This window comes from Salvelinus alpinus, chromosome 1 (genome assembly GCF_045679555.1).
Source record: "Salvelinus alpinus chromosome 1, SLU_Salpinus.1, whole genome shotgun sequence".
In the NCBI taxonomy this organism is placed as follows: Eukaryota; Metazoa; Chordata; class Actinopteri; order Salmoniformes; family Salmonidae; genus Salvelinus; species Salvelinus alpinus.
In genome coordinates, this window is record NC_092086.1 from 80,697,001 (window position 1) to 80,715,546 (window position 18,546).

An 18,546-nucleotide genomic window follows, 5' to 3' on the forward strand; every position below is an offset into this window, starting at 1 on the left:
CCCAGGTGATAAGGGTAGGTAACATCCGCCACGCTGATCCTCAACATGGGGGCCCCTCAGGGGTGCATGCTCAGTCCCCTCCTGTACTCCTTGTTCACTCATGACTGCACGGCCAGGCACAACTCCAACACCATCATTAAGTTTGCTGACAACACAACAGTGGTAGGGCCTGATCACCGACAATGATGAGACAGCCTATAGGGAGGAGGTCAGAGACCTGACCTTGTGGTGCAAGGACAACAACCTCTCCCTCAACAACAACCTCTCCCTCAAAATTCTCATCGACAGAACTGTAGTGGAACAGGTTGAGAGCTGCAAGTTCCTTGGCGTCCACATCACCAACAAACTAACATGGTCCAAGCACACCAAGACAGTTGTGAAGAGGGCACAACAAAACCTTTTCCCCTCAGGAGACTAAAAAGATTTGGCATGGGTCCTCAGATCCTCAAAAGGTTTTACAGCTGCACCATCGAGAGCATCCTGACGGGTTGCATCACTGCCTGGTATGAACTGCTCGGCCTCCGACCGCAAGGCACTGCAGAGGGTAGTGTGTACGGCCCAGTACATCCCCGTGGCCAAGCTTCCTGCCATCCAGGACCTCTATACCAGGCAGTGTCAAAGGAAGGTCCTAAAAATGTTCAAAGACTCCAGCCAACCTAGTCATAGATTGTTCTCTCTGCTACCGCATGGGAAGCGATACCGGAGCACCAAGTCTAGGTCCAAGAGGCTTCTAAACCGCTTCTACCCCCAATCCATAAGACTGCTACTCTCTGTTATTATCTATGCATAGTCACTTTAATAACTCTACCTACATGTACATATTACCTCAATTACCTCAACACAGGTGCCCCCCACACATTGACTCTGTACCGGTACCCCCTGTATATAGCCCCGCTACTGTTATTTACTGCTCCTCTAACTATTTGTTATTCTTGTCTCTTACTTTTTTTAGGTAATTTCTTAGAACTGCATTGTTGGTTAAGGGCTTGTAAGTAAGCATTTCACTGTAAGGTCTGTTGAATTCGGTGCATGTGACAAATAAAATTAGATTTTGATTTGATGTGCTCTCTAATGTCACAACGGCCATTAATAACCTCCATACTGCATCACGCTCCATCATTATCCAGTAGCAAAGTGAGGCCTTCTGCTGTACCCACCACTTGGTAGGGTAATTTAACCCTTGACGGAGAGCGGCGTAGGCCTATGAGTCAGCAAATACTGTCTTTATCTTTGCCATTAAATAGAGTGAATGATGACTGTCATGAGTTACTGGGTAGACCAACTTGTGTTGTTTGGTCTTTACTTCTGAAGTGACAGACACTTGAACACAAATGTAAGCTGCTGACCGCTTACTCCATGCATCACTTTTCAGTTCCAGGAATGGAATATGAGCAGCATAATCCTTTCTCTCACCGCTGTCAGATGGTACAGAATTACATAATGTGCAACATTAGAGGGTAAAGTGGTATTGTTGAATAGTGTCTTATGAACGGTAAAGTCTCGGGACAAGAGAGAGGATTATTCCTGCAAGTCATCATTTAATAGAAGGCGGTTATTGATCAAGATCTCTTTCAGCCTTTTAATAAGGCCCGGCTAGCCTGTAGCAATGCATTCTCTCATTAGCACTGGCCCTGCATAGTGCATACCGTCAGTTAGTGATATCACTGCTATCGGGGTAATATGAATTTGCTCCTACTGCACATTCATTTTAAAGGCAGTCCATATTCCCCCCCACTCCACCTAACGGTTAATGTTATACATTGGGGAGGGTAAATTAATCCTAATTTTGGAAGAAACTGCAGTCTGACTGTTGCTTTTCAAGCTATGGTGTTGACCAGAAACATATTTTTAGAGAAGAGCTCCCTCTGCTGCCTTCCATGCAGACTTACAATTGATATGGCATTACTTAAAGAAAGTGTTCCACAGGGATGCTGGCCCATGTTGAATCCAATGCGTCCCATGTTGACTCCAATGCTTCCCACAGTTGTGTCAAGTTGGCTGGATGTCCTTTGGGTGGTGGACCATTCTTGATACACATTGGAAACTGTTGAGTGTGAAAAACCCAGCACCATTGCAGTTCTTGACACAAACCGGTGCTCCTGGAACCTACAACCATACCCCGTTCAAAGGCACTTAAATCTTTTTTCCATGTCTCAATTGTCTCAAGCCTTAAAAATCCTTCTTTAACCTGTCTTCTCCCCTTCATCTACACTTATTGAAGTGGATTTAATAGGTGGCATTAATAAGGGATCATAGCTTTCACCGTAGATTCACCTGGTCAGTCTATATAATGTAACCTTAAACCTTTAACCTAACTCCTAACCTTAACCCTAACCTTAACGCTAGCCCCTAGCGTAGCTAACGTTAGCCACCTAGCTAACATTAGCCACAGCAAATTGGAATTCGTAACATATTATACGGTTCTCACATTCTAGGTTTTGCAAATTTGTAACATATCATATGAATTGTTATTCGTAAAATATATGAAATGCATCATGGACATCCACAAATTAATACATACGAAACGTAATATATCACACTAAATGGAGTGTCTCGGATTTACGTACGGAATAATACTAAATGCACTGAGACAAGGTTGAGTTAGATGGCAAAATGCCCTAGACTTGGCTGTTGAACAGGTCAAGTCACAGTGAATAGCCGGGGCTGAAATACTACACAGATTCTACGCAGATAATCACTGTAATTTCTTGCAGACATTCTTTTTAATTGGCGTCAAAATGTTTCAAAAAAATAAAGTCGGTTTTGGACAGTTTTGAACAGCGTGTAATTGGACTCACATTTATTAATAGGAAACAGAAAATGAGCCTGACAGCTATATCCCCCCCACTTATGGCTATAGGAAATAGATCTGGTGTAATTTAATGATCTGTTTATTTTAACCTTAATAAATCTTAATGGCGGGGCTTGTTCTCTAATCTGGGAGGCTGAGCAGCAGGCACTGTGTGTTTATTGTAAGTGGGCGAGAGGACCCAAATTAGGGCGAGAGCTAGTGCAGCTGAGAGGAGGGTGGAGAGGGCTTGAGTACGGCTATAGACCTGTTATTGTTATCTTTACCTGTTGGGGGTCTAGTCTGAGCAATGGCAAATCCCTCCATCTGGACCTCTGCTTTGTGCTAGGAGTCTTCTGACAGATAATACACTGTGGGTCTTCATCAGTGCTAACCCAAAGTACTATTTGCAGGTGGTCGAAATGAGAAGCCAAACAAGTGAGGTAAAGGAGGAATGGATTAATTCTATTCCTAACACAAACGTTATGAAGAATTTTCTGTACAGTACAAGTTTCATGGCCAAATCAACTGAAATCAGCTGCCTTAATTAAAGCTGAATTTGGAGAAAAAAAATTTGATTGCATGGCTACCCAAATCGCTTCCATTTATTTTTTAGCTAGCTGTGGCTAAATTAAACTGGTTCAATCAGCGTTGTTTCAACGTAATTTGTCAATCTATTGTGACGTGGAACTACGTGGAAAATACATTGGATTTGAAAAAAGTATCAAAATGTTGTTTTGAGGGTGAAATTTCAACCACAGGATTATGTCATCACGGTAACCATTTTTTAACATAGCCAAACCTTGTATAAAATGTTTTCAATTCGGTACCTTTGAAACAATGTCAGATTCTCAACTTTATATCCACTATCAGAAAAAACATATACACTACCGTTCAAAAGTTTGAGGTAACTTAGAAATGTCCTTGTTAGAAAAGCACATTTTCTGTCCATTAAAATAACATAAAATTGATCAGAAATACATTGTAGACATTGTTAATGTTGTAAATGACTATTGTAGCTGGAAACGGCAGATTTTTTTTATGGAATATCTACATAGCCGTACAGAGGCCCATTATCAGCAACCATCACTCCTGTGTTCCAATGGCACGTTGTGTTAGCTAATCCAAGTTTATCATTTTAAAAGGCTAATTGATCATTAGAAAACACTTTAGCAATTATGTTAGCACAGCTGAAAACTGTTGTTCTGATTAAAGAAGCAATAAAACTGGCCTTCTTTAGACTAGTTGAGTAAATGGAGCATCAGAATTTGTGGGTTCGATTAAAGGCTCAAAATGGCCAGAAACAAAGTACTTTCTAAGTGCCCCAAACTTTGGAACAGTGGTGTATATATCAACAAGCAGGGCAGCACCTCCTACTGGAGAGTAGATCTATCTACAGTTATCCATTTGGTCTCCCATCCAGGGTTTTAAACAAGCCCAACTCTGGTTAGCATCAACATTTGTCACTGACTGCTACCAATGTGCAATCTTAAGAATGACTTTTGAGAGATCTCTTAATAACTAAACAGATTCACTGTTGCTATTGAAGTCATTCCAAAGGGTAGGTTTAACAGCTAAAATTAAATGTAACCATACTTTAGAAGTCATACATTATCAATGATACTATAGGCCTATATAGCATTTGCAAAGTCCTCAACAGCTATTGTTTCAATTCAACCCAGAATTCAAAAAAAAATAGACAATAACTATAGGCCTAGGGTTTCAAGCTTTGGTTGATTTAAAATGTAATCTTCAAGTGAATAATTAACATGTCAGGATGCCTGACGACATCCTACTCACACTTAGTAACCCTGCTATCTCCCTACCAGCAGTCTTAAAGCAAATTTACTCGATTGGCTCCGTCTCAGCATACAAGATAGTGGAAGACAACTAGAGGAAGATATACAACTAGAGGAAGAGAGCCTATGCCCACACAGATTTCAGGCTGACAGAGGGTTCCTTCTTTGTTTGGAAGACTAGTGGCATGAAGTATCTAGGAATTAATATAGTATCCCCCATAACTAAGATATGCTGCCTAAATGGCCTAGAGTTGTCCAGGTAATCAGGGGAAGATATTAAAAGATGGGCAACTCTCCCACTATCTTTATGGGGCAGAGCTGAAATTTTGAAGATTAATACCTAAGCTAGCCTATGTCCTCTCTTCCATCCCTCTCCAGTTCCCACTGTCATGGTTTAAGGAGGTATAAACTCTCTCCTTGCAGTTCTTATGGAACAATCAGAATCCCAGGATAGAGTATAGAACACTGACTGTACCTAGATTCAAAGGTGGACTGGGTGTCCCAGATATATTCTTCTACTACTTGTTATATAATTAAGCAATAAGGCCTGAGGAGGTGTGGTATATGGCTAATATACCACGGCTGAGGGCTGTTCTTACGCATGACGCAACGTGGAGACACAGCTTTTAGCCTTGGTATATTGGCCATATATCACAAACCCGAGGTGTCTTATTGCTAATATAAACTAGTTACCAACGTATAGCAGTACAAATAAATGTTTTGTCATACCCATGGCATATGGTCTGATATACCATGGCTGTCTGCCAATCAGCATTCAGACCTCAAACCACCCAGTTTATTTATTTTTTATTTATTTATTTCACCTTTATTTAACCAGGTAGGCTAGTTGAGAACAAGTTCTCATTTGCAACTGCGACCTGGCCAAGATAAAGCATAGCAGTGTGAACAGACAACACAGAGTTACACATGGAGTAAACAATAAACAAGTCAATAACATGGTAGAAAAAAAAAAGAGAATCTATATACAATGTGTGCAAAAGGCATGAGGTAGGCAATAAATCGAATAATTACAATTTAGCAGATTAACACTGGAGTGATAAATCATCAGATGATCATGTGCAAGAAGAGATACTGGTGTGCAAAAGAGCAGAAAAGTAAATAAATAAAAGCAGTATGGGGGGTGAGGTAGGTAAATTGGGTGGGTAGTTTACAGATGGACTATGTACAGCTGCAGCGATCGGTTAGCTGCTCGGATAGCAGATTTTTAAAGTTGTTGAGGGAGATAAAAGTCTCCAACTTCAGAGATTTTTGCAATTCGTTCCAGTCGCAGGCAGCAGAGAACTGGAAGGAAAGGCGTCCAAATGAGGTTTTGGCTTTAGGGATGATCAGTGAGATACACCTGCTGGAGCGCGTGTTGCAGGTGGGTGTAGCCATCGTGACCAGTGAACTGAGATAAGGCGGCACTTTACCTAGCATAGCCTTGTAGATGACCTGGAGCCAGTGGGTCTGACGACGAACATGTAGCGAGGGCCAGCCGACTAGGGCATACAGGTCGCAGTGGTGGGTCGTATAAGGTGCTTTAGTAACAAAACGAATGGCACTGTGATAAACTGCATCCAGTTTGCTGAGTAGAGTATTGGAAGCTATTTTGTAGATGACATCGCCGAAGTCGAGGATCGGTAGGATAGTCAGTTTTACTAGGGTAAGTTTGGCGGCGTGAGTGAAGGAGGCTTTGTTGCGGAATAGAAAGCCGATTCTTGCTTTGATTTTGGATTGGAGATGTTTGATATGAGTCTGGAAGGAGAGTTTGCAGTCTAGCCAGACACCTAGGTACTTATAGATGTCCACATATTCTAGGTCGGAACCGTCCAGGGTGGTGATGCTAGTCGGGCGTACGGGTGCAGGCAGCGAACGGTTGAAAAGCATGCATTTGGTTTTACTAGCGTTTAAGAGCAGTTGGAGGCCACGGAAGGAGTGTTGTATGGCATTGAAGCTCGTTTGGAGGTTAGATAGTACAGTGTCCAAGGAAGGGCCGGAAGTATATAGAATGGTGTCGTCTGCGTAGAGGTGGATCAGGGAATCGCCCGCAGCAAGAGCAACATCATTGATGTATACAGAGAAAAGAGTCGGCCCGAGAATTGAACCCTGTGGTACCCCCATAGAGACTGCCAGAGGACCGGACAACATGCCCTCCGATTTGACACACTGAACTCTGTCTGCAAAGTAGTTGGTGAACCAGGCAAGGCAGTCATTAGAAAAACCGAGGCTACTGAGTCTGCCGATAAGAATATGGTGATTGACAGAGTCGAAAGCCTTGGCCAGGTCGATGAAGACGGCTGCACAGTAATGTCTTTTATCGATGGCGGTTATGATATCGTTTAGTACCTTGAGCGTGGCTGAGGTGCACCCATGACCGGCTCGGAAACCGGATTGCACAGCGGAGAAGGTACGGTGGGATTCGAGATGGTCAGTGATCTGTTTGTTGACTTGGCTTTCGAAGACCTTAGATAGGCAGGGCAGGATGGATATAGGTCTGTAACAGTTTGGGTCCAGGGTGTCTCCCCCTTTGAAGAGGGGGATGACCGCGGCAGCTTTCCAATCCTTGGGGATCTCAGATGATACGAAGGAGAGGTTGAACAGGCTGGTGATAGGGGGTGCGACAATGGCGGCGGACAGTTTCAGAAATAGGGGGTCCAGATTGTCAAGCCCAGCTGATTTGTATGGGTCCAGGTTTTCCAGCTCTTTCAGAACATCTGCTATCTGGATTTGGGTAAAGGAGAAGCTGGGGAGGCTTGGGCGAGTAGCAGCGGAGGGGGCGGGGCTGTTGGCCAAGGTTGGAGTCGCCAGGAGGAAGGCATGGCCAGCCATTGAGAAATGCTTGTTGAAGTCTTCGATTATCACGGATTTATCGGTGGTGACCGTGTTACCTAGCCTCAGTGCAGTGGGCAGCTGGGAGGAGGTGCTCTTGTTCTCCATGGACTTTACAGTATCCCAGAACTTTTTGGAGTTAGAGCTACAGGATGCAAATTTCTGCTTGAAAAAGCTGGCCTTTGCTTTCCTGACTGACTGCGTGTATTGGTTCCTGACTTCCCTGAACAGTTGCATATCGCGGGGGCTCTTCGATGCTATTGCAGTTCGCCACAGGATGTTTTTGTGCTGGTCGAGGGCAGTCAGGTCTGGAGTGAACCAGGGGCTATATCTGTTCTTGGTTCTGCATTTTTTGAACGGAGCATGCTTGTCTAATATGGTGAGGAAGTAACATTTAAAGAATGACCAGGCATCCTCAACTGACGGGATGAGGTCAATATCCTTCCAGGGAACCCGGGACAGGTCGATTAGAAAGGCCTGCTCGCAGAAGTGTTTTAGGGAGCGTTTGACAGTGATGAGGGGTGGTCGTTTGACCGCGGACCCGTGGCGGATACAGGCAATGAGGCAGTGATCACTGAGATCTTGATTGAAGACAGCAGAGGTGTATTTGGAGGGCAGGTTGGTCAGGATAATGTCTATTAGGGTGCCCATGTTTACGGATTTAGGGTTGTACCTGGTGGGTTCCTTGATGATTTGTGTGAGATTGAGGGCATCAAGCTTGGATTGTAGGACTGCCGGGGTGTTAAGCATATCCCAGTTTAGGTCACCTAACAGAACAAACTCTGAAGCTAGATGGGGAGCGATCATCATTTATAATTCAAGATATCCCCTTACATGGGCTTACAAATCAAAATATAAGATTGGCAGCTGGGAGTGGTTAGAGGAGAGGATAATGTCTGAACACAGGTCTGTCTCCCTGGTGTGGGAGTGGTTACATGTCCCTCTCCGTAAGGGGGCGCAAGGTGACCGAGTTGATAAATACTGTGTTGAAGCCAGATAAAGTCACTAATGTTTCATTTACATTTACATTTACATTTAAGTCATTTAGCAGACGCTCTTATCCAGAGCGACTTACAAATTGGTGCATTCACCTTATGATATCCAGTGGAACAACCACTTTACAATAGTGCATCTAACTCTTTTAAGGGGGGGGGGGGTTAGAAGGATTACTTTATCCTATCCTAGGTATTCCTTAAAGAGGTGGGGTTTCAGGTGTCTCCGGAAGGTGGTGATTGACTCCGCTGACCTGGCGTCGTGAGGGAGTTTGTTCCACCATTGGGGTGCCAGAGCAGCGAACAGTTTTGACTGGGCTGAGCGGGAACTGTACTTCCTCAGAGGTAGGGAGGCGAGCAGGCCAGAGGTGGATGAACGCAGTGCCCTTGTTTGGGTGTAGGGCCTGATCAGAGCCTGAAGGTACGGAGGTGCCGTTCCCCTCACAGCTCCGTAGGCAAGCACCATGGTCTTGTAGCGGATGCGAGCTTCAACTGGAAGCCAGTGGAGAGAGCGGAGGAGCGGGATGACGTGACAGAACTTGGGAAGGTTGAACACCAGATGGGCTGCGGCGTTCTGGATGAGTTGTAGGGGTTTAATGGCACAGGCAGGGAGCCCAGCCAACAGCGAGTTGCAGTAATCCAGACGGGAGATGACAAGTGCCTGGATTAGGACCTGCGCCGCTTCCTGTGTGAGGCAGGGTCGTACTCTGTGAATGTTGTAGAGCATGAACCTACAGGAACGGGTCACCGCCTTGATGTTAGTTGAGAACGACAGGGTGTTGTCCAGGATCATGCCAAGGTTCTTAGCACTCTGGGAGGAGGACACAATGGAGTTGTCAACCGTGATGGCGAGATCATGGAACGGGCAGTCCTTCCCCGGGAGGAAGAGCAGCTCCGTCTTGCCGAGGTTCAGCTTGAGGTGGTGATCCGTCATCCACACTGATATGTCTGCCAGACATGCAGAGATGCGATTCGCCACCTGGTTATCAGAAGGGGGAAAGGAGAAGATTAATTGTGTGTCGTCTGCATAGCAATGATAGGAGAGACCATGTGAGGATATGACAGAGCCAAGTGACTTGGTGTATAGCGAGAATAGGAGAGGGCCTAGAACAGAGCCCTGGGGGACACCAGTGGTGAGAGCACGTGGTGCGGAGACAGATTCTCGCCATGCCACCTGGTAGGAGCGACCTGTCAGGTAGGACGCAATCCAAGCGTGGGCCGCGCCGGAGATGCCCAATTCGGAGAGGGTGGAGAGGAGGATCTGATGGTTCACAGTATCAAAGGCAGCCGATAGGTCTAGAAGGATGAGAGCAGAGGAGAGAGAGTTAGCTTTAGCAGTGCGGAGCGCCTCCGTGACACAGAGAAGAGCAGTCTCAGTTGAATGACTAGTCTTGAAACCTGACTGATTTGGATCAAGAAGGTCATTCTGAGAGAGATAGCAGGAGAGCTGGCCAAGGACGGCACGTTCAAGAGTTTTGGAGAGAAAAGAAAGAAGGGATACTGGTCTGTAGTTGTTGACATCGGAGGGATCGAGTGTAGGTTTTTTCAGAAGGGGTGCAACTCTCGCTCTCTTGAAGACGGAAGGGACGTAGCCAGCGGTCAAGGATGAGTTTCCTACCAACTCTGGTGTTCGTGTCCCCTCACTTAATATGGTATCAGAATTGGTCAACAACAACAGTGCTCGCAACTTAGAGACTCGGAAGAAGTAGTCAGGTTTATTATGTCTTGGGTTCAAATGTGTCACATCTAGTATAACCCCCTGTTTACACTTTGAATAATAGACTCTGGCAAAGGCACAGTATTTCAACTATTGGTCAGATTGTTAAAGATGATATTCTATAATTGTGAAGGCAGATTATGATTCGAGCGATCCTTAATTTTTAGCAGTCATATACAAGGTTCATTAAAAGGAGGGTGCTGAACCTGCCTTTGGTACAGAATAGGCTGTTATAGACTGCTGTTTTTTTCCATCCCTAACGCATATTCCCCCATTCAGTTGGCATTGGAGCGTGAGCTGAACACTTCTCTCACCCCATCGCAATGGGATGCTATTTGGATAAGGGGTCTGGCCACTTCAAAATGTGTTATGTATAAGATCACTCAGTACAAGATATTGTGTAGAGCCTACATCACCCTTGTACGTATCTCAAAGATGGATACAAATCTAAGTTATGCTGGCACAACTGTGGCAGCAATGGCTTTCTAATCCACATATTGTGGGAATGCTCCGCAGCGAAAACATTTTTGTCTGTTATTTCAGTTTTGTCCAAAACTTTTAATGTCGAATTTTACAACTGATATGGAAATACTTAAAGAAAGTGTTCCACAGCGATGCTGGCCCATGTTGGCTCCAAATCTTCTCACAGTTGTGTCAAGTTGGCTGAATGTTGGCTGTTGAGCGTGAAAAACCCAGCAGCGTTGCAGTTCTTGACACAAACCAGTGTGCCTGGCATCTACTACCATACCCTGTTCAAAGGCACTTACATATTTTGTCTTGCCCATTCACCCTCTGAATGGCACACATACACAAAGCATGTCTCAATTGTCTCAAGGCTTAAAAATCCTTCTTTAACCTGTCTCCTCCCCTTCATCTACACTGATTGAAGTGGATTTAACAGCATTAATAAGGGATCATAGCTTTCACCTGGGAGCAGGTGTTCTTAATTTTTGTACTCTCAGTGTATACTGTCTAATGTTAAGTAACACATCCATGGCCACATTTTGAGGTTACTGTTAATGTCTTCTTATGTAATCATAGAAGAGCATGCATGTTCAAGATAGCATGCAAAAGTCGCAGGTCTGTGGAGATCTTCACAATTGCTATATTACTCTGGGCAGAATCTCAAACATCATTGATCACTTGCACTATGTACTTTTAATGTAATCTCAACTGCAATCCATGTCATTTGGTTGTAATATTTAAATGAGGCACAGTGATAACATATTAAGTTGTATAAATACAAAAGATCTGACATTGTATTCCCATTTGAGATTTTTTTTTTTTTAATGGTTGAAAAAGCAGTAATAACACAGGTGACAACTAAATCAAAATATCTGACTTTTTTTTTTGACAAAGTCAACAAAGTCAAATCCAAGAAAGCATCGTTTTTTTGAGTGGGTGAATATATGTTGAAATTTCATTGATCAACTTTTCAAATAAATATTACAAAAATGTCCAAGTTAAAATGTAGTAGTGTGCTCAGTGGGTACACTTTCTGACAGCACCCCTTTTGTTTTCCCATGGTAGAAGTGGTCAGAAAGTGACTTTTTGGACCTGAATAACAAAACATTTAGGAGATCAAGGTGCTCAAAGTTTACACATTTTGCATACCCCACCATACCATTAGACATCTGTCACTGAAAAATATAAATAGTTGAGTTTGATATCATTTGAAAGCTTACATGTCAGACTATTCTATGATTCCTTATTATAGCTCTGTTGTCACGCCCTGACCATAGAGAGCTGTTTATTCTCTATGTTGGTTAGGTCGGGGTGTGATTAAGGGTTGGTTATCTAGGGGAATTATACATCTATGGTGGCCTGGTATGGTTCCCAATCAGAGGCAGCTGTTTATCGTTGTCTCTGATTGGGGATCATATTTAGGTAGCCATTTCCCCATTGTGTTTTGGTGGGATCTTGTGTTTGTGTAACTGCCTGTGAGCAGCCCAGAACGTCACATTTCGTTTGTGCTTGTTTGTTTTGTTTGGTGAGTTTCGATTTATTAAAATATGTGGAACTCTACGCACGCTGCGCCTTGGTCCATTCATTATGACGATCGTGACAGAAGATCCCACCACCAAAGGACCAAGCAGCGTGGCCAGCAGCTGGGCCCGGGAGAGAGAGGAGTGTGGGACCAGTCAGGCATCATGTTTTGCGGAGATACGCAATGTGTCTCCAGTGCGCATCCACAGCCCGGTGCATTCTGTGCCAGCTCCTCGCACTTGCCAGGCGAAAGTGAGCATCCAGCCAGGACGGGTTGTGCCGGCTCAGCGCTCCTGGTCTCCAGTACGCCTCCTCGGTCCGGGATATCCTGCGCCGGCTCTACGCACTGTGTCGCCAGTGCGCCTTCACAGCCCAGTGCGTCCTGTGCCAGCGCCCCGCACTTGCCGGGCTAAAGTGAGCATCCAGCCAGGACGGGTTGTGCCAGCTCTACGCTCTAGACCTCCAGTGCGCCTCCACAGTCCAATACGTCCTGTGCCTCCTCCCCGCCCTCACCCTGAGGTGCGTGTCATCAGCCCAGTGCCACCTGTACCGGTCCCACGCATCAGGCCTCCAGTGCACCTCCACAGTCCAGTACGTCCTGTGCCTGCTCCTCGCGCTCGTCCTGAGGTGCGTGTCACCAGCCCGGTACCACCAGTGCCGGCCCCACGCACCAAGCTTCCGGCCGGCGAGCTTCCGGCGTTTCCCAGTCCAGAGCTTCCGGCGTCAGTTCCCAGTCCAGAGTTTCCGGCGACAGTTCCCAGTCCAGAGTTTCCGGCGACAGTTCCCAGTCCAGAGCTCCTGAGACGGTCCGGAACCTCCAGCAGGGGTTCCCAATCCAGAGTCTCCTGCGAGGGTTCCCAGTCCGGAGCCTCCGGCGACGATCTACGGTTTGGAGTCCCCGGCGACGAACCACGGTCCGGAGTCCCCGGCGACGATTTACGGCCCGGAGACCCCGGCGACGATCCATGGTCCAGTTCCTCCGATGACGTATCCACGAGCGGAGTGGGTACTTCACCCCGCACCGGAGCCTCCGCCGCCGGTAGATGCCCACCCGGACCCTCCCCTATTGAGTCAGGTTTTGCGGTCAGAGTCTGCACCTTTGGGGGGGGGGGGGGGGGGGGTACTGTCACGCCCTGACCATAGAGAGCTGTTTATTCTCTATGTTGGTTAGGTCGGGGTGTGATTAAGGGTGGGTTATCTAGGGGAATTATACATCTGTTGGCCTGGTATGGTTCCCAATCAGAGGCAGCTGTTTATCGTTGTCTCTGATTGGGGATCATATTTAGGTAGCCATTTCCCCATTGTGTTTTGTGGGATCTTGACTATGTTTAGTTGCCTGTGAGCATTATTATAGCTTCACATTTCGTTTGTTCGCTTTATTGTTTCTGTTCTTTGAGTTTTCTCTTCCTAATAAAAGGGATGGAAACATACCAGGCTGCATCTTGGTCCAATCATTATGACGATCGTGACATCTGTGGGTGATTGAGATTAAGCTAGCATAATAGTAAACACTTGAAGAGGATTTTAACTTGTATATGAAATGTGATAAATGTTCTCTATAATTTAGCCTAACAGGGTGGAAATATATGAGTGAGAAAAACAGATTAGCATCATGAAACATGGGAAAAAAACGAAATGTTTATAATTATTTAGCGTTGCACCGTTTTCCCACCGGGAATGTCATTGTGGGAAGGGACTGTTTTCTATAAGGATAATTACTACAAGCTAATAGGGTGGAGACACACAGAAAATATTAGAGACACACAGAAAATGCAAAATACAATAATAATAAATACAATAATCATGAAGGAAAAAAAAATCCTTGAAAGAGATTTTAACCACAACTATAAAATAACAAATAACAACTATAAAATAATAATGAAATAATGAAGGAATTTTATTTTATGGCTTATATTTCTTGTTGAAGTTGATAAATAACACCTGGGTACATGGCTAAAACACCTTCATCCACTGAAAAAAAGTGTTCAAAATGCAGAAAATTCCTTTTCAATATCCATATTTTTGTGTTTTTAAGATAAAGGACCTTATATGTTTAATGCCTTTTGGAATCCACATTTGACACTATTTTACTCTAAATAAGAAGTGATATTTCCTGGGGACAGAAAAGGCACCTCCTATTAGGAATGACCCAGCTGGTACACCATTGACTGTACAAAATTATTATTTATCTCAAATTTTGTGCACACATTTGTTTACATCCCTGTTAGTGAGCATTTCTCCTTAGCCAAAATAATCCATCCACCTGACAGGTGTGGCAAATCAAGAAGCGGATTAAACAGCATGATCATTACACAGGTGCACCTTGTGCTGGGGACAATAAATGCCACTAAAATGTGCACTTTTGTCACACAACACAATGCCACAGATGTGTCAAGTTTTTAGGGAGCATGGAATTGGCATGCTGACATCAGGAATGTTAACCCGAGCTGTTAACAATGTCATTTTAAAGAATTTGGCAGTATGTCCAACAGGCCTCACAACAGGACCTCCACATCCAGCTTCTTCACCTGCAGGATCATCTGAGACCAGCTACACGGACAGCTGATGAAACTGTGCGTTCGCACAATCAAAGAATTTCTGCACAAACTGTCAGAAACCGTCTCAGGGAAGCTCATCTGCCTGCTCGTCGTCCTCACCAGGGTCTTGACCTGATTGCAGCAAATGCTCACCTTCGATGGCCATTGGCACGCTGGAGAAGTGTGCTCTTCACCAATGAATCCCAGTTTCAACTGTACTGGGTAGATGGCAGACAGCATATATGGTGTTGTGTGGGTGAGCTGTTTGCTGCTGTCAATGTTGTGAACAGAGTGCCCATAGTGGCGTAGGGGTTATGGTATGGGCCGGCATAAGCTACGGATAACGAACACAATTGCATTTTATCGATGGCAATTTCAATGCACAGAGATACTGTGACGAGATCCTGAGGTTCATTATCGTGCCATTCATCCGCCGCCGTCACCTCATGTTTCAGGATAATAATGCACGGCCCCATGTCTCAAGGATTTGCACACAATTCCTGAAAGCTGAACATTTGCCAGTTTTTCCATGGGCTGCATACTCACTAGACATGTCACCCATTGAGAATGTTTGGGATGCTCTGGGTTGACGTGTATGACAGCGTGTTCCAGTTCCCACCAATATCCAGCAACTTCCACAGGCCACAATCAACATCCTAATCAACTCTATGGAAAGGAGATGCGTGAGGCAAATGGTGGTCACACCAGATACTGACTGGTTTTCTGATCCACACCCCTACTTTTTTTAAAGGTACAGTTTATAAACATTAAATAAATCGGAGTTTGTGCGTTTTTAAATTGATAAGCTCGAAAGGAATTGGTTTTTTCTCTTCTGTAAATCCTAAATCAGTCTGATAAACATCTTTGTAAGTGCAAGGGTTTGTCTATTTCAGTGATGAAGACATCATGGATGTCTGTGAGTTGGTTTATGGGCTGCTTTGCCCAAAGATGACATCTGTTGTATGGCGCACACAAAACTGGAAGCCATATGTCTGCCATCGGGAGGAGAGCAGGGTCTAGGGGCCACCTAACTGACTAAGAACTATTATTCCCCAGGGCGCATGGGCCCCAGGATCAAACAGAGGTCGCAATATTATAGATGCAGAACTTCATTTTCCAGAGCAAGTCTTCCATCCCGTAGAGGGTATTGATAGGAGGGTCTGGATTTCATCAGAACTAATTCCCCAGCTCTTCGCAGAGAAAGGACCACTTGTTAAATGTTATACCAGTGACAATTAGTTACCAGGGTGTGTGTGTGTGTGTGTGTGTGTGTGTGTGTGTGTGTGTGTGTGTGTGTGTGTGTGTGTGTGTGTGTGTGTGTGTGTGTGTGTGTGTGTGTGTGTGTGTGTGTGTGTGTGTGTGTGTGTGTGCATGTATGAATGTGTGTGTGTGGTAGGGCTAATGAAAACATTCTTTCATTTCAGGATTTGTCTTTTTCCTTTTCCCTTATTTTCTCTTCTGATTCGGGGAACTATTTATTCAACTCTGGCTGCCGTCGTCTGCTCTCTGGTCAGTGCCTGAGTCATTTGGACACTGGCCTGTGGAGTTTGGGTGTACCTGTGTGATGGTGTGTCTGTGTGTGTTTCTGTGTGCGTTAATAGCCTGTGGTCTGTGAAAACACACTGGAGGTTAAGTAAGGCTAATTAGACAGGGCTTTGCACATGGGTTGGTTCAGAGGCAAAGCGCTGGTTCTGGATTCACACAGGATTTCCACGGCCTGAGCTCTAAATGTGTTCCACATGCTCCACAGATGGGCTACCGCCTCTAACATTGTGAGATGAGGGACATCGACCTCCCTGAGAGAAAGAGAAAGAGAACTTGTGTGAGAGAAAGACACAAGAGAATGTGTTCTGTGTAAGAGAGGGAGAGAGGTTGTGTGGTTGAGAGAAAAAGAGTGAGAGGGAGAGAGAGAAAGAGGTCCACCCTGTAACTCCCAACACAAGCCAGCTGGCCGGCCCAAATAAACCCAACCCTCACTGCAACCTGCAGTCATGTCTCAACACGCACATGAAAGGGCCTATAATACGACACAGGTGCAAACCTGACCTGCCATACATTTCTACTCATTACATCCCTTTAGTGAATTAAGGACTTCAATTAATGACACTCTTTATGGAGAAATAATACCGCATCATTGGAAAAATTGACCAAGCACCTAGTTATCGGTCACGAACGCGTGCGTTGCAACATTAGGCGCAAACCACTTAAGGTTCCTCAAACGACCCTAAGTGACCAGTGTAATGGTTCAAAAACAAACCGTGACCACTTGTATGGCTGCGTAAACAGCCAATGGAGCTCTTTAGCACCGAGGCCCTGGAAGGCATGGCACAGTCCATTAGCTAATCATTAGGATTAATAGATGGGTAAATGCATCACTAACACGGCTTGTAATTACCACTTTACAGAGCCATGTTTTGCTTATTTTATGTGTTCACAGGTCTGGAGGGTGGCAAAAGCAACATGGTGGACGCCAGAACGACAAAACCATTATGGCAGCCAACTCATTCCAAGAGATCGAAATCGTTTTTTATCTGATGAGACACTAAGGTGAGGCATGGTGACCTAACAACCCCCTCTAGGCAATATAGAGGTTGAAACTGAAACAAAAAGAGTCTATTGACAATCAGACGTGTTCGTCACTCATAGGCCTTATTTTCACATTGTTCTTCCCAGCACGATTACAGCAACTATGGCAGATGCTTAACCAGGTCAGCTCAGTATCTCAACTTGGGTTGGCTAGGTTTGGATCAGTAACGTGAAAAGGGTATAAGGCATGGTAGGCAACCCTTGTCCTGGAGTGCCAGTTTTTGTTTTTGATTCAACCGACCTGGAAGACCAGGTGTGTTGAATTTAGGCAATCACTGAACTGATCAATTAGCTCAGTTGGTCAGGCGTGGTGCCTAGTTGGAAGAAAATCCTTCAGTACTGTACCTGCGACACTCCAGGAACAGGGCTGCCTACCCCTGGTGTAAGGAGTATAAAAGGGTGGTATGAGTTTCGCCCAGGAAAAAAGCAAAAGTTGGCTCTTGTGGAATTACTCAGTTCAAGTCATTTGATTCTGTAACAATTAAATGAGGATCATTATCAGATTTCCAGACCACAATGACATTGTCTGCAGTTGAACAAGTGATGTTGATCTCCAAACATTTACCCTATTAAAGATGAAAGAGTAGTGGATTTATTGACAATGCCCAAATACAGTAAAATGTATTTCATAGGAGGCTATTATGAACGTTGTATCCACTAGGGGGAACCCTTGTTTAAAGTACTGTTTAAAGTCCTACTCCAGTCTCCTTTTCATCTCATTTAACATCTCATTTACATAACAAAAGGCACATCTCAACAGGTGTCCAGGTGTGTCATGACGTGGCACAAATGGGGGGGTGGGCCTTTCCTCTTTTCTTCTCTATTGCTCCTTTATCGTTCCTCAAGACGATGACATTACAGTCACCATCAGACCAACTCCTTGAATATCCTTGAAGTTTGCAGGTGTGTCTAAAAAACACTATCTTTCTCAAAAATTTTTTTTTTTAAACCTTTAGTGTGTGTACAATACTTTATACTTGGAATATTGCTTTTACATTTAATTTTTTTTTAAATAAAAACTTCAAGAAAAGTGTCAATGTATGCATGTGCGTGTGCAGTAGCCAGTTATATACCATCACTCACAATGTTTCATAACTGATAGCACCTTTGATAAAACTCGAATGGCCACTTATCAGCGGCCTAATGTTCAAGTTGACCTCACTGATCCTGTTCAATCACTGATTTAGGACTATCCAACGTAGTACAAATCTATAGCCTACCCACCATGAAGTCAGAATCCTGAGTAAGAATATTTGAGCAATCATTTATTTTATTTTTTTATCTTACCTTATTCATGAGCATGTGAATTGGT